The following is a 13,126-nucleotide window of genomic DNA, read 5'->3' as shown; positions in this document are numbered from 1 at the left end:
TTATTCTGTATTACTGATATTGCATGCAAACACGGCATTCTTTTCAAAACAAATTAAAATATTAATTAAAATTTCTAACATGATTGAATAGATCAATAACTAAGTATTGAAGTTGTTATCTGTGAGTTGCCAAAACCTGTACTTTTCCAGGTCAACCACCATATTGGTTGGCCAGCCATGTGATGACCAGAATTCACTCCCTATAAAAAAAATCATGAATGCCTTCTTTTGGCAAGCGCACTAAAATTGCATCAAGTAATAACCCACAGTGGAGTGGGATCGTATCCACAGATATTGGTAGATTTGAGCAATTTTAATTAATGGGTAAATTAGTCAAGTTGAGTAATATAGAATGTGATTGAAGAATTGTAAATAGGCAGGAATGTAAATGACTCAAAAGTAAAGAGAAGCAGTAAAGTGCAGAAACATAAATGACTTAATTGTAAATAGGAATGGGGATTAATAGAATGTAAAGAAAGCTATAAAGAATGTGGAAGATAAGAATAGGGGAAATTTATTGAGATCAGGAGGTGTTGTTCTCTTTGGATTAAATCCAGCTCATCTCATCTTCAATCATGCAACTCATTTACCTCTTGGCAATCATGATTGATTGAGCCCCAATCCCTTGGTGACTCAATCTCTCAAATCTTGATAATCAGTCAATTCCTTGGTCTAATTTCTCATGAAGAGAGATATGCTTGGTCCCTGATTATACCACACATCATCATAGGTCCAAGTATTGGGTGGATTATATGTCACCATATCCAATCACCAAAACCTAGATTCTACTCAAGTGTGAGAAGGGATTTCAAGCATGGTTTCATGTTTCCTTTTCCAAGGTTCCCATGAAACCCATTTTGCATTCAACCTCTTTCCCAACATGATTGAACACTAACATTAAAACAAAATTCCTTCTAACAAATCAAAGAGAAGATGAACAGAAGAAGAAATTTACTATCATTAATCAATCAAGTACAACAGAGCTCCCTCTCTCAATGAGAGGGAAGTTAGCTACTCATAGCTTAAGAGAAAAGTACAAGAGATGGAAGAAAAATGATGTGAAAAGAAATCTAACTATGCTTCAACAAAACTCCTACTCAACAACCCCTGTCTCAGTACTTTCAGGGGTTATTTATACTGCTCCTAGCACTAGAATAAAGAAAATACAAAAGAGAAAAGAAAATTACAATAGGAGGGAAAAGAAAACTCAGTAAACGTGACCTTCCAGCTTGGCGTGTGATAGGCGTTTAAGTGGCGTGCCATGCCCAGCCTCCAATTTGGCTTGGCGCGCCACACCCAGCTCTTCAAGTGGCACGCTCCATGTGTTGGTGTCCCTGTTGTGCCACGCCTTTGAGCCCAAGTGGCACGCCTACGTGGCACTCCCAGGCCTTTTTCCTTCTTCTTCTCCTCTTTGGAAAGTTGAACTGGCGTGGCACGCCCAGGTATTTGCTTCACTCTCTTATCTGGAAAATAGAACTGGCATGCCATGCCCAGTGTGTGGCGTGCCACACCCAGTATTCTTCCATGCTCCAGTAGCTGGCGTGCCACGCCCAGCATTCAAGTGGCACGCCCAGATGAACAATGAGAGTTGGTGTGCCACTCCTTTAACCTCAAGTGGCACGCCCAGCTTGCTTTGACCTTATCTAGTGTTGGCGTGCCACACTTGGGTCTTCAAGTGGCATGCCCAAGTAAAGATGAGAGCTTGGCGTGCCATGCCTTCGACACCAAGTGGCACGCCCAGCCTTGTTTTGACCTTCTCTAGTGTTGGCGTTCCACGCCTGGGTCTTCAAGTGGCACGCCCAAGTGAGGATAAGAGCTTGGCGTGGCAAGCCTTCGACACCATGTGGCACGCCCAAGTGCTTGAACATTCAACCTCTTCTCTAGAAACTTGTATTGGCATTCCACGCCTTGATGCTCAAGTGGCACGCCACTTTAAGGTGGCTCTTTTAAGCTTGGCGTGCCACGTCTGGGTCTTCATGTGGCACGCCCAAGTGAGAATGAGAGTTTGGCGTGCCACGCCTTCGGCACCAAGTGGCACGCCCAAGTGGTTGTCCCTTCTGGATTAATGAACTGGCGTGCCACACCCAATGGTTCAAGTGGCACGCCCAAAATGGGCGATGGACTTGGCATGCCACGCCCAGCTTGGCGTGCCACGCCCCTCTTATAGCCTTCAGCATTGCTCTCTAAAAAACTATACTGGCATGCCACGCCCAGCTCCTGGCGTGCCACGCCCACACATTTTTATGGCATTTTTTCCAAGTGGCACGCCAGTTTCACACGCCCATCTCTATTTTGTTGTTTTCTTTTCTTTTTGTTGCTCTTTTCACTTGAAATTCAAGTCAAACCCATTTCAAAGCAATGTACCATAATATTCATCAATTAGTTCATGAAATGCAATGATCAAATGAGATTATGCTCTTTATGGTCCTTTTTAGGCAAGAAAAAAGGGTAAATGATGCAAGTCATCACAACACCAAACTTAAGCTTTGCTTGTCCCAAGCAAATCAATGTGAGTAGTCTTTAATTCAATTGAGACATGACCTTAGAGAGAAGCATTCACTACCAAAGATAGGGCTAAGTGTTAACTCATGCATGAATCTTAATGATTTGATGTCATAATGAACTCCTAAACTCTTGAGGATTCTTCCAAGTATTTGCCTTAGGTTCCCTTTCTATTGATTGTAACCTTGAAGTAGCAAGGATTGTTTCTTTTCCTTTGATTGTTCTTTCATTTTCAGTTCTCCTTTTTCATTGACCATGACTCTAAGTGTTTTGTCTCAAGACGACCCTTTAATTAGGCTTTCAATTAGCACTCCCGAACCAGTTGGCTTTAGGGTACTAAGTGTTGAAACCCCTGTAAGAATTTACTTGCCCAGGTCTCTTTTCTTGACATATCTTCACCACAAGCATCTACTAGGATTTCTAACTCTTTTGAGCTATTTAGTGTTTCTTTCCATCTAATGAATGAATTTTTGACTGCTTAGAATTTCACTAATGGAATCTCGTTGTAAAGTATAGCTTCTAAACCAATAATAATCCTTTCATACAAAAATTTTGTTTGTCACAAGTACAAACCCCTAAAATTATAAACCAAAGTATTTAAACCTCGGGTCGTTCTCCCTAGGCATTGCGATAAAGTGTCTTGTTATTGGTTATGAGATATGTTTGGGGTTTTTAACATAATAGGCAAAAAATATAAATGGCAAAGGAAATAATTAACAACTAACAAAGCTCTTGGCGAGATATGAGAAATAGAAGTCCTATCCTAGTTATCCTCCTCAATTGTGACAACAAATTGTCCATTGCTCCCACTTAGTTAACCTCTAACCATGGAGGAAAGTCAAGTGGATGAATCAATTTGATTCCTCAAGTCCTAATCAACTCCTAAAGGAAAGACTAGCTTTAGAGGCATTCAAATCAATTAGCAACTTCTAATTATCAATCAACAAAAGAATTAGATAACTCAAGAGTCACTAATTACTCTACCAAAGCCAAGAAGGGAAAAATCTATACTAAAATCCAACCAAGCATTTCATCAAACACTTGGAAGGTACAAAAGAAAAGTATATAAAATTGACAACAAGAATAGAATCTAACAACAATTATTGCAAGGAATTAACAACAACAAACAAAAGAAACGTAATTATTATGAATTACCTCAAATTGAATTGAAAGAAAATAGAACGAACAAGAGTAGATCTACAACAAAGTATAGGAACAAAGTAGGAGAAATTACAACAAAAGAATAGAAGAATGATGAATGTAACAACAAAGAATTTGAGAAATAGAAGTAGATGAAAGCATGAATTAAAACCTAGATCTAAGATTATTGAACTAAACCTAATCCTAATTCTAGAGAGAAAAGAGAGCTTCTCTCTCTCTAGAAACTATTTCTAACTAATCCTCTTAATTCCTAATGATGAAGTGATTGAAAGAAGTCCCCATTCCCTTCAATCCTTGGTCCTTTAAAGCACTTCTGGCGCCAAAGTTGGTTGCAACTAGGCCCCACAGCTTCTCAGAAATTGCTGAGCATGTTTTCTATTTAAAAATCACGTGCGGCCTTCACCACGTACGCGCACGGTGCGCATACATGTCCATGTGGCATTTCGCAATCCGCGCGTAGGCGCATAGTGCGCGCGCGCCCATGGGCTTTTTCCAAATCCTTGGCTTTTCATGATTTCTCCACTTTGTATGCTTTCCTTTCACTCCTTTGATCCTTCCCTAGTATTTTCAACCTGAAATCACTTAACAAACAAATCAAGGCATCTAGTGGAATCAAAGGTGAATTAAAATTAACTAATTTAAGGTCTAAAAGCATGTTTTCACATTTAAGCACTGATTAAGGGAGAATCACAAAACCGTGCTATTTCATTGAATAAATGTGAGGAAAGGTTAACAAAATGCTCTAAATTCAACACAAGATAAACCCTACAAATGGGGTTTATCACCATCCTAGTAGTTGATGCTCAGAGCCTTGGGTCTTTGTTGCTTACTACTTCTTGGTTTTATGGATATTCAAGGGACATCCTTAGCCTCTACTTGTCATACTTTCCAAGTGTAGTTGCTTATGACCTAATATTATTTTTCAAATTCATCAAGAGTCCTATACTTATGTCCTTATCTCTTAATTTTGAATGGTCTCACTTGGTCTTAGTCTCTTTTACTCTTATTTTTGCACAACTCACAATAGACTCTTATGGAAACAAACTATTCTTTTATTGATGATTATGAGACTTCAAACAACATTGCATTTTCTTTCTTGAAAACATAAAGGACTCATAAAAGACTTCAAGACATAAGGAAACTAAGCATTAAACATAAGCTATCCTAACATTGCAACTTATTATCAAACATAAATTAAAACATAAAGAAAACTAAACAGAAATTCAGAATTATAAGAATGTCAACCATGAGACTTAACAACCTTGAGCAGCTTCAGTTCATTGGCCCTTTTCCGTTGCTTTTCTTCTTGGAGGAAGAGGAGTCATCATCATCCGTCTGGGAGGATTCTTCTTGTGCCTTTGTGTCCTTGGGCTTTCAAAATCCCAGCCTTCTCATGTAATTTCTTTCATCTTCTTTATGCTTAGCCAGAATTTCCTCTTGTCTCGCGCTTAGCTCCTCCATTCCTTGCATGAATGTTGGGTATCTGGGGTTCAAGGCTGCCACAGCATTACACAAGTGATTCAGCTTCGCTTATGTGTTGATATCATATTACCTCCTTGAAATGGTTCTAGCTTCATAAAGATGCCTAAACTTAGCAAAGTTCCTCTGATGCCATTTGTTTTGCTCCACTATTTTATTGAGTGCACCTTGCATTTCCCCCCAGTTGAACTATTCTTGCTGCTCCTTCATTGACTCCATACTTCCTTGGAGTTGTTGTATTTTTTCATTCATTTGGTCCCAATGTTGTTGTTGTTCCTTGAGTTGGTTGACATCCTCCCTCAGATGGTGTATGTCTCCTTTAATTTGGTGTATGTCTCCTTGCAATTGCTCCTAATTGAATCCTTCAGGAAATTGTTGGTATTGTTGGTATGGTGGTGGTTGAAGTGCTAGGTAGTGTGGTTGATCTTCAGCCCATTCTTCTTGTTGTGGTTGCTCTTGTGGTATATAGGCATGAACTCTTTGCTCCCTGGCCCTTTGAAGTGGGTTAACAGCCACCACTTTGGCCATCTTTTTGGCAGTTATGGGCTTCTCTTGATCCACTAGCACCTCATCAATGATCTTCTCAACCCCTTCTTTATCACATAGCCTTTGGATGATGTTGGGGAATGCCAACCTTGTGCTATCCTTGGTGCTTTTCAGCACCCTATTAATGTTGTTTGCGATCATCTCCCCAACATTCACGTTTTCTCCCTTCATGATGTTGTATATGAGTATAGCCCTCTCCAATGTTACTTCAGAGGTGTTGGATGTTGGGTTGAAAGATCTTCTTATAAAGTCTAGCCACCCTCTAGTTTGGGGGCTCAAATCTCTTCTCCTCAGCTGGTTAGGCCTTCCATCCTTGTCATTGATCTACTGTACATTCAGCACGCATATTTCATTAAGGATTTCATCAAATCCTGGGTCCTGTTGCTTTATCCTCTCTTCATAGCTCCGGGTGGAGCTTATTTGCTTCACCATCAACATCCTATCTATGTTGGAGGGGATATAGTCAATGGCCTTCCCCTTCACATAGCTAAGATAACCATAGGGTTGCCCAGGTTGAGGTATTGCGTTGGCATAGAATTCTCTAACCAAGCTCTCCACCATCTTTCTTGGTGGGTTGCACAAGAGTGCCCATCCCCGGCTATTGATTTCTCTGATGATTTTAGGATGCTCATTCCTCCCAAGTTAGAAGCCAACCTCTGGAATGATTTGCCTCTCACTCACCCAACCATAAAATTGGTTTTGGTTGAATGATGAGAGGAACTTGTATTCATTGTGGCTTGAGGATCCTGAGGTTGGTTCCTTGGTCTTTCTCTTCTTTGATGATGAGGCTCTTGGTGGTGCCATCGGGTGAGAAAAGAGGTTTGAAAGGTTAAAGAAAATGGAATAGGTAGATAATGGAGAGCAAAGCAAGGGTTTGCTCCACAACACCAAACTTAGGACTTGATTGTCCCTAATCAAGTAAAAGAAAATAAGGTAGTAAAGAGAAAGAAAGGGATAATAGGGGAAGTGTGGAGGTTCTTTCGCGTGTGAAACTTGGGGATTGAAATGTGAAGAGTGGTAGGAAAGTGGTTGGCTTTTATAAGAGGGAGAGATGCAGTCTGAAAGGGGGGTTTGTGGTGGGAAGTAAAAGCAATTTAACCTTTTTCCACCTGGGAAGTGGCGCCTAGCATGGGAATAGGCACCAACCCTTTTCTCTGCATGTGTTGAGTTCCAAAGTGTAAGTACACTTTGACTCCTTTTCTTAGTGAGCCATCAATCATGTGGGCCCCATTCTCTCTCCTGAAATTGAAACCAAAAACCCATTAGTGAAAAGAACCTCTTTACATTCCCTTTTATAACATGCAATTAGAATGCATTTGATGAGTGTCCCTTGTGACACTAAACTTAATTTCTTTGCATCTAATAAAGTGGGTTTATCATTGGATTTTTAATGTGTTCATAAGGATGAAATAAATTCACTTCTTTCACATTCTTTCTTTTCTAACTCCTTCTGAACACATTAAAGTGGCCTTATATGCCTAACCAATTTATTTAATGCATTCAAACTAAGAACATGCTGGGCTTGCTATGCGAACATCATATGGTGGTGGCCACACCAAACCTAATTTTTTATCTTACTTTCAAAGTTAATTCACTCAAGTGGTTGTAAGCCTAAATTAAGTGGGTTAGTGGCCACACCAAACTTAGCTCTTTAGCTAGATTTGCAGCCCAATTCAATTAATGTTAATGAGTGAACCCAGCAGCCTTGCACTTCCAGTGAAAAGAAAAAAATATATCTACTAACTAACAAACGCTTTAAACTCCCTAAGCTACCACAACTATTTATGAAAAGCAGAAAATTAAAAAGATTAATTGGAACTACTTAAACCAACTATCCTAAACTACTTCTAGAAAGTTGGAAATCAAAAGGATATGAATGTTGGGGTGGCTCCCAACCAGCGCTTCTTTAATGTCATTAGCTTGACATTCCTCCATCTTTAGTTGAGGTTGTAGCTCACTCTCTGCTCTTCCAAAGAGTCCCCCAAGTAGTGCTTTAGCCTGTGGCCATTGACAGTAAAATTCCTTTGTGTCTTGTCCTCTATAAGCTCTACATGCCCATAGGGAAACACCTTGAGGATGGTAAAGGGTTCAGACCATCTTGACTTAAGTTTTCCTAGGAAGAACTTGAGCCTCGAATTGTATAGCAGCACCTTTTGACCTTCCACAAACTCTCTTGTTGCTATCTTTTGGTCATGCCATTTCTTAGCTTTCTCCTTGTAAATTTTGGCATTTTCATATGCTTGTGATCTGAGTTCTTCTAATTCTTGCAGTTGCAAGATCCTTTTCTCCCCAACAGCATTACTATCAAAATTTAGTAGCTTGAGTGCCCAAAAGGCTTTGTGTTCAAGCTCAAAGGGTAGGTGACATGCCTTTCCATACACCAACTGAAATGGGATCATCCCAATTGGGGTTTTGAAGGCTATCCTATATGCCCAAAGAGCGTCGTCCAGCCTCTTTGACCAATCTTTTCTTGAAGCTCTCACAGTCTTTTCTAGAATTCTTTTTAACTCTATGTTGGATACCTATGTCTGCCCACTTGTTTGAGGTGAGAAGGTGTTGCAACCTTATGTTTCACTCCATATCTCATGAGGAGGGCTTCTAATGGTCTGTTGCAGAAATGGCTTCCTCTATCACTAATAAGGGCTCTGAGGACTCCAAATCGGCTGAAGATGTTCCTTCTAAGGAAGTTCATGACTACCTTATTATTATTTGTTGGGGTTACAATGGCCTTCACCCATTTAGATACATAGTCCACTGCCACTAGAATGTACTTGTTTGAGTATGAGGTAGGGAAGGGACCCATGAAGTCAATTCCCCATACATCAAACAACTCAAGTTCTATGATGAACTGCTGTGGCATCTCATTTTTCTTAGGTAGATTGCCAGCTCTTTGGCATTCATTGCACCTTGACACTAATTCCTTTGCATCTTTGAATACTATTGGCCAAAAGAACCCACATTGCAACACCTTGGTTGCAGTTCTTTCTCTACTAAAATGGCCTCCATATGCGGATCCATGGCATTGCCACAACACTTCTTGCCCTTCTTCTTGTGAAATACACCTCCTCAAGATTCCATCAACACCCTTTTTAAACAAGTAGGTTTCATCCCAGATGTAGTGTTTAGCATCATTGATTAGCTTCCTCCTCATGTACTTGTTGATGTTGGTGGGCAACTCCTCAATAGCCTTAAAGTTGGCTATATCAGCAAACCAAGGGCTTTCTTGAATCATCATCAACTGCTCATAAGGGAAGCTCTCATTCACTTCAAATTGTTGTGCTTCATCCTCTTCGTGTGGGATTCTTGATAGGTGGTCAGCTACCTTGTTCTCTGCCCCACTTCTATCTTTTATCTCTATGTTGAACTCTTGAAGTAGCAAGACCCACCTTATCAACCTAGGCTTGGATTTTTGCTTGGTCAGTAGATATTTGAGGGCTGCATGATCAGTGAAAATAGTAACTTTAGAGCCAATAAGATATGATCTGAAATTATCAAAAGCAAAGACTATAGCTAAAATTTCCTTCTTTGTAGTGGTGTAGTTCCTTTGATTCTCATTGAGAACTTTGCTAGCATAGTAGATAACATGTACTAGCTTGTCTTTTCTCTGTCCTAGAACAGCACCAACAGCAAAATCAGATGCATCACACATCAATTCAAAGGGTAGATCCAAGCTAGGTGGTGCTATAATAGGTGCAGAGGAAAGTCTATTTTTAAGTTCATTAAAAGCTAACATACAATCTCTATCAAAAACAAAAGGAGTATTTGAAACAAGTAGGTTGCTGAGAGGTTTAGCAATCCTTGAAAAATCTTTAATAAACCTCCTATAGAACCCAGCATGCCCCCAAAAAGCTTCTAATTGCCTTGACATTGCATGGTGGAGGCAATTTCTCAATTATTTCCACCTTTGCCTTGTCCACTTCTATACCCTTTTTAGAGATCTTATGACCAAGAACCACCCCTTCAGTTACCATAAAGTGGCACTTCTCCCAGTTTAAAACCAGGTTGGTTTTTGGCACCTCTTTAGCACCAGGGCGAGGTGGTGTAGGAAATCAGAATATGAATCCCCAAACACAGAGAAGTCATCCATAAACACTTCTATGAACTTCTCAATCATGTCTGAAAAGATGGAGAGCATGCACTTTTGGAATGTTGCAGGTGCATTGCACAATCCAAAGGGCATTCTCCTATAAGCAAATACACCATAGGGACAAGTAAATGAAGTTTTCTCCTGGTTCTTGGGGTCTATAACTATTTGGTTATAGCCAGAGTAACCATCCAAGAAGCAATAATATTCATGTTCTGCAAGTCTTTATAGCATTTGGTCCATGAAAGGTAGGGGGAAATGATCCTTTCTAGTGGCTTCATTGAGCTTCCTATAATCAATGCACATCCGCCAGCCAGTCACTGTCCGTGTAGGTATCAATTCCTTCCTCTCATTTGGTACAACAGTGATCCCTCCCTTTTTAGGAACCACTTGGACAGGGCTCACCCAAAGGCTGTCTGAGATAGGGTAAATCACCCCTGCTTGCCAAAGTTTCAACACCTCTTTTTGGACCACTTCATTCATTGTTGGGTTTAGCCTTCTCTGTTGCTGTCTTGAGGGCTTTGCACCTTCCTCAAGTAGGATTTTGTGCATGCACATTGAAGGGCTGATCCCTTTTAAGTTTGCAAGTGTCCATCCAATGGCATCTTTGTGTTGCTTTAGCACTTGGATTAGCTCCTCTTCTTGTTGTTCATTCAAACTCGAGTTGATGATCACTGGGTATGTGTTGTCGTCACCCAAGTAAGCATACTTCAAGTTTGAAGGCAGAGTTTTCAACTCCAGCTTTGGTGCTTCCACTTCCACTTTGCTTGTCTTGTCCATCATGATTGGTTCATCCATAATCTCCAGTGGTGGTTCACCACATGAGACTTGTTGATCTTGCTCTTTGATTTTTGAACCAAGTTTTTAATTGTATCCATCATCATGCATTCACCAATGGCTTCCTTGGGATAACTCATAGACTTAAAGACGTTGAAGACCATCTTCTCTTCATGTAGTCTTAAGACTAGCTCCCTTTTTTGAACATCAATTACGGCCCCAGCAGTAGCTAGGAATGGTCTTCCTAGGATGATTGATGTGTTGACCTCCTCTTCCATATCAAGCACAACAAAATCAGCTGGAAAGATGAACTCCCTTACTTTCACCAACAAATCCTCCACTATACCATGGGGGAATTTGAATTTTCTGTCAGCCAATTGGAGTGCCATTCTAGTTGGTTTGGCCTCCTCAATCCTCATCCTTTTCATCATTGCCAAAGACATGAGGTTGATGCTGGCCCCCAGATCGCACGATGCTTTCTCAATGTTGATATCGCGTATGATGCAGGGAATTTAGAAACTCCCAGGATCTTTCATCTTTTGAGGAAGCTTCTTTAGTATGATGGCACTGCACTCCTCAGTTAGCACTATGGTTTCCTTTTCACCCCAGTTCCTCTTTCTTGTCATGTGCTCCTTTAAAAATTTGGCATAGAGTGGCATTTGCTCTAGTGCCTCAGTAAAAGGTATATTGATCTGGAGCTTCTTGAAGATTTCTAAGAATCTAGAGAACTAGCAATCTTTCCCATCCTTCCTCATCCTTTGTGGATAGGGTGCTTGTGGCACATAGGGTTTTAGGACTTGCTTTGGTGAGGTTGGTGCAAGGGTCTCTTGTTCTTTCTTGGTTCCAGGTTCCTTTGCAGCTTCTTCTTCTTGGTTGCTTTGGCTTGGGGATGCTTCTTCTACAACTCTTCCACTTCTTAGTGTGATGGCCTTACATTCCCTCTTGGGTTGGCCATAGTATCACTGGGAAATGTATGTGTAGGCATTGGTATTTGTTTAGATAAGCTCCCCACTCGTGCTTCTAATTTTGAAATTGCTGCCCCTTGATTCTTTATGTTGGATCTAAACTCTTCTTGGTTTGCATCTATCTTTCTTTCAGCCTGTAGCTGTCTCTCCAGAACAGTGGAAATAGTTCTTGTCAGTTGTGCTGACAATTATGCTATGGCAGCCTCCAATTTTGAGAAACTACTGCTGGTTTCACTTTGTTGCATGGTGAGGGTTGATGTATCCTGGTGGTGGTTGTTGTGTGTTTGTTGTGTAGAGTGATATGATATATTTTGTGAGTTATGATAGGGTCTGTTGTTGCTTGATTGATGGTTGGGGTTGCGGTTGTTGTATTGGTTAGAGTGGTATGGTTTGTGGTCGTGTTGGTTTACCCACCCAAAATTTGGGTGGTTCATCCAACCTGGGTTATATGTCTTAGAGTTTGGATCATATGGTGCTCTAGAGGGATTGTTCACATAATTTGCCTGCTCCCATTCACATTCAGCTTCTGGTGCATCTCCTTCTTGTGGTGGTGCTTGAGCTTGGACAGCCGAGACTTGGCTTGCTTCCACCTTCTTTGTTAGGGCTGCTTTGTGCTGTGATCATCTTGTTCTGTGCCAACAAGGCATCCATAGAATTGAGTTCCAGCACTTCTTTCTTTTAAGCTCTTTCTGAAGCATAGAAGTACTTATTTTTGGCTACAATTTCAATAACATCTATGGCTTTCTCGATTTTTTTCTTCTTGTTGAGTGAACCTCCTAAAGAGTGGTCCACAACTTTCTTTGCTTCATATGATAGCCCTTCATAGAAGATGTGTAATTGAACCCATTCGTTGAATATATCCGGAGGGCATTTCCTCGTCAAGTCTTTAAACCTCTCCCAGGCCTCATAAAGTGTTTCACCAGCTTGCTGTCTAAAGGTTTACACCTCAGTTCTCAATCTATTGACTCTCTGTGGAGGGTAGAATCTTGCTAGAAATTTGTTCACAACTTCATCCCAAGTGGTCAATCTCTCCTTGGAAAATGCTTCTAACCACTTTGCTGCCTTATCTCTGAGAGAAAAAGGGAACAAAAGTAGTTTGTAGGTGTTAGGGTGTACGCCATTGGACTTTACAGTGTCACAAATCCTCAAGAATGTAGTAAAATGTTGGTTTGGGTCCTCTTGGGCACCCCCTCCATATGAACAATTATTCTGGACAAGTGTGATGAGTTGAGATTTCAACTCAAAGTTGTTAGCATGAATTGTTGGCTTCAGGATGCTACTACCACAGTTTCCTGGGTTTGGGTTGATGTAGGAGCCTAAGACTCTCCTCTCTTGCCCAACATGATTGCCAGCATCTTCTCCAACATGGTTATGCACCTCTTCCTCATTAGTAGCTCCTAAATCTTCCTCTACTACTTCTTCTCCAACTATGCCTTTGCCTATTGCTTCCCTCCTTAATCTAAGGAAGGTCTTCTCATGTTCACTATCGAAGAAGGATGAAGTTTCTCCCCTTCTACCTGTCATACATTCAACAGCAGCAAGCAGAGGGCAAGTGAAGTAAAAACACTTCTTGAGATTAGTAGTTAGCTTGGTTGATGCAATTAATCAAAGA

At 40.7% G+C, this 13,126-nt stretch overlaps 1 non-coding gene across 1 annotated transcript; it reads left to right on the top strand.

Annotated features, from left to right (window-relative positions):
* The first annotated feature begins 12,367 nt into the window (after window positions 1–12,367).
* On the top strand, window positions 12,368–12,474 carry LOC112765370 (small nucleolar RNA R71). The gene has a single exon (XR_003183702.1). It is a non-coding gene; the product is annotated as a small nucleolar RNA R71 (small nucleolar RNA).
* The last annotated feature ends 652 nt before the right edge of the window (window positions 12,475–13,126 follow it).

Source organism: Arachis hypogaea, chromosome 2 (assembly GCF_003086295.3).
Source record: "Arachis hypogaea cultivar Tifrunner chromosome 2, arahy.Tifrunner.gnm2.J5K5, whole genome shotgun sequence".
Taxonomy (NCBI): Eukaryota; Viridiplantae; Streptophyta; class Magnoliopsida; order Fabales; family Fabaceae; genus Arachis; species Arachis hypogaea.
This window is presented reverse-complemented; position numbering and strand designations above follow the sequence as displayed.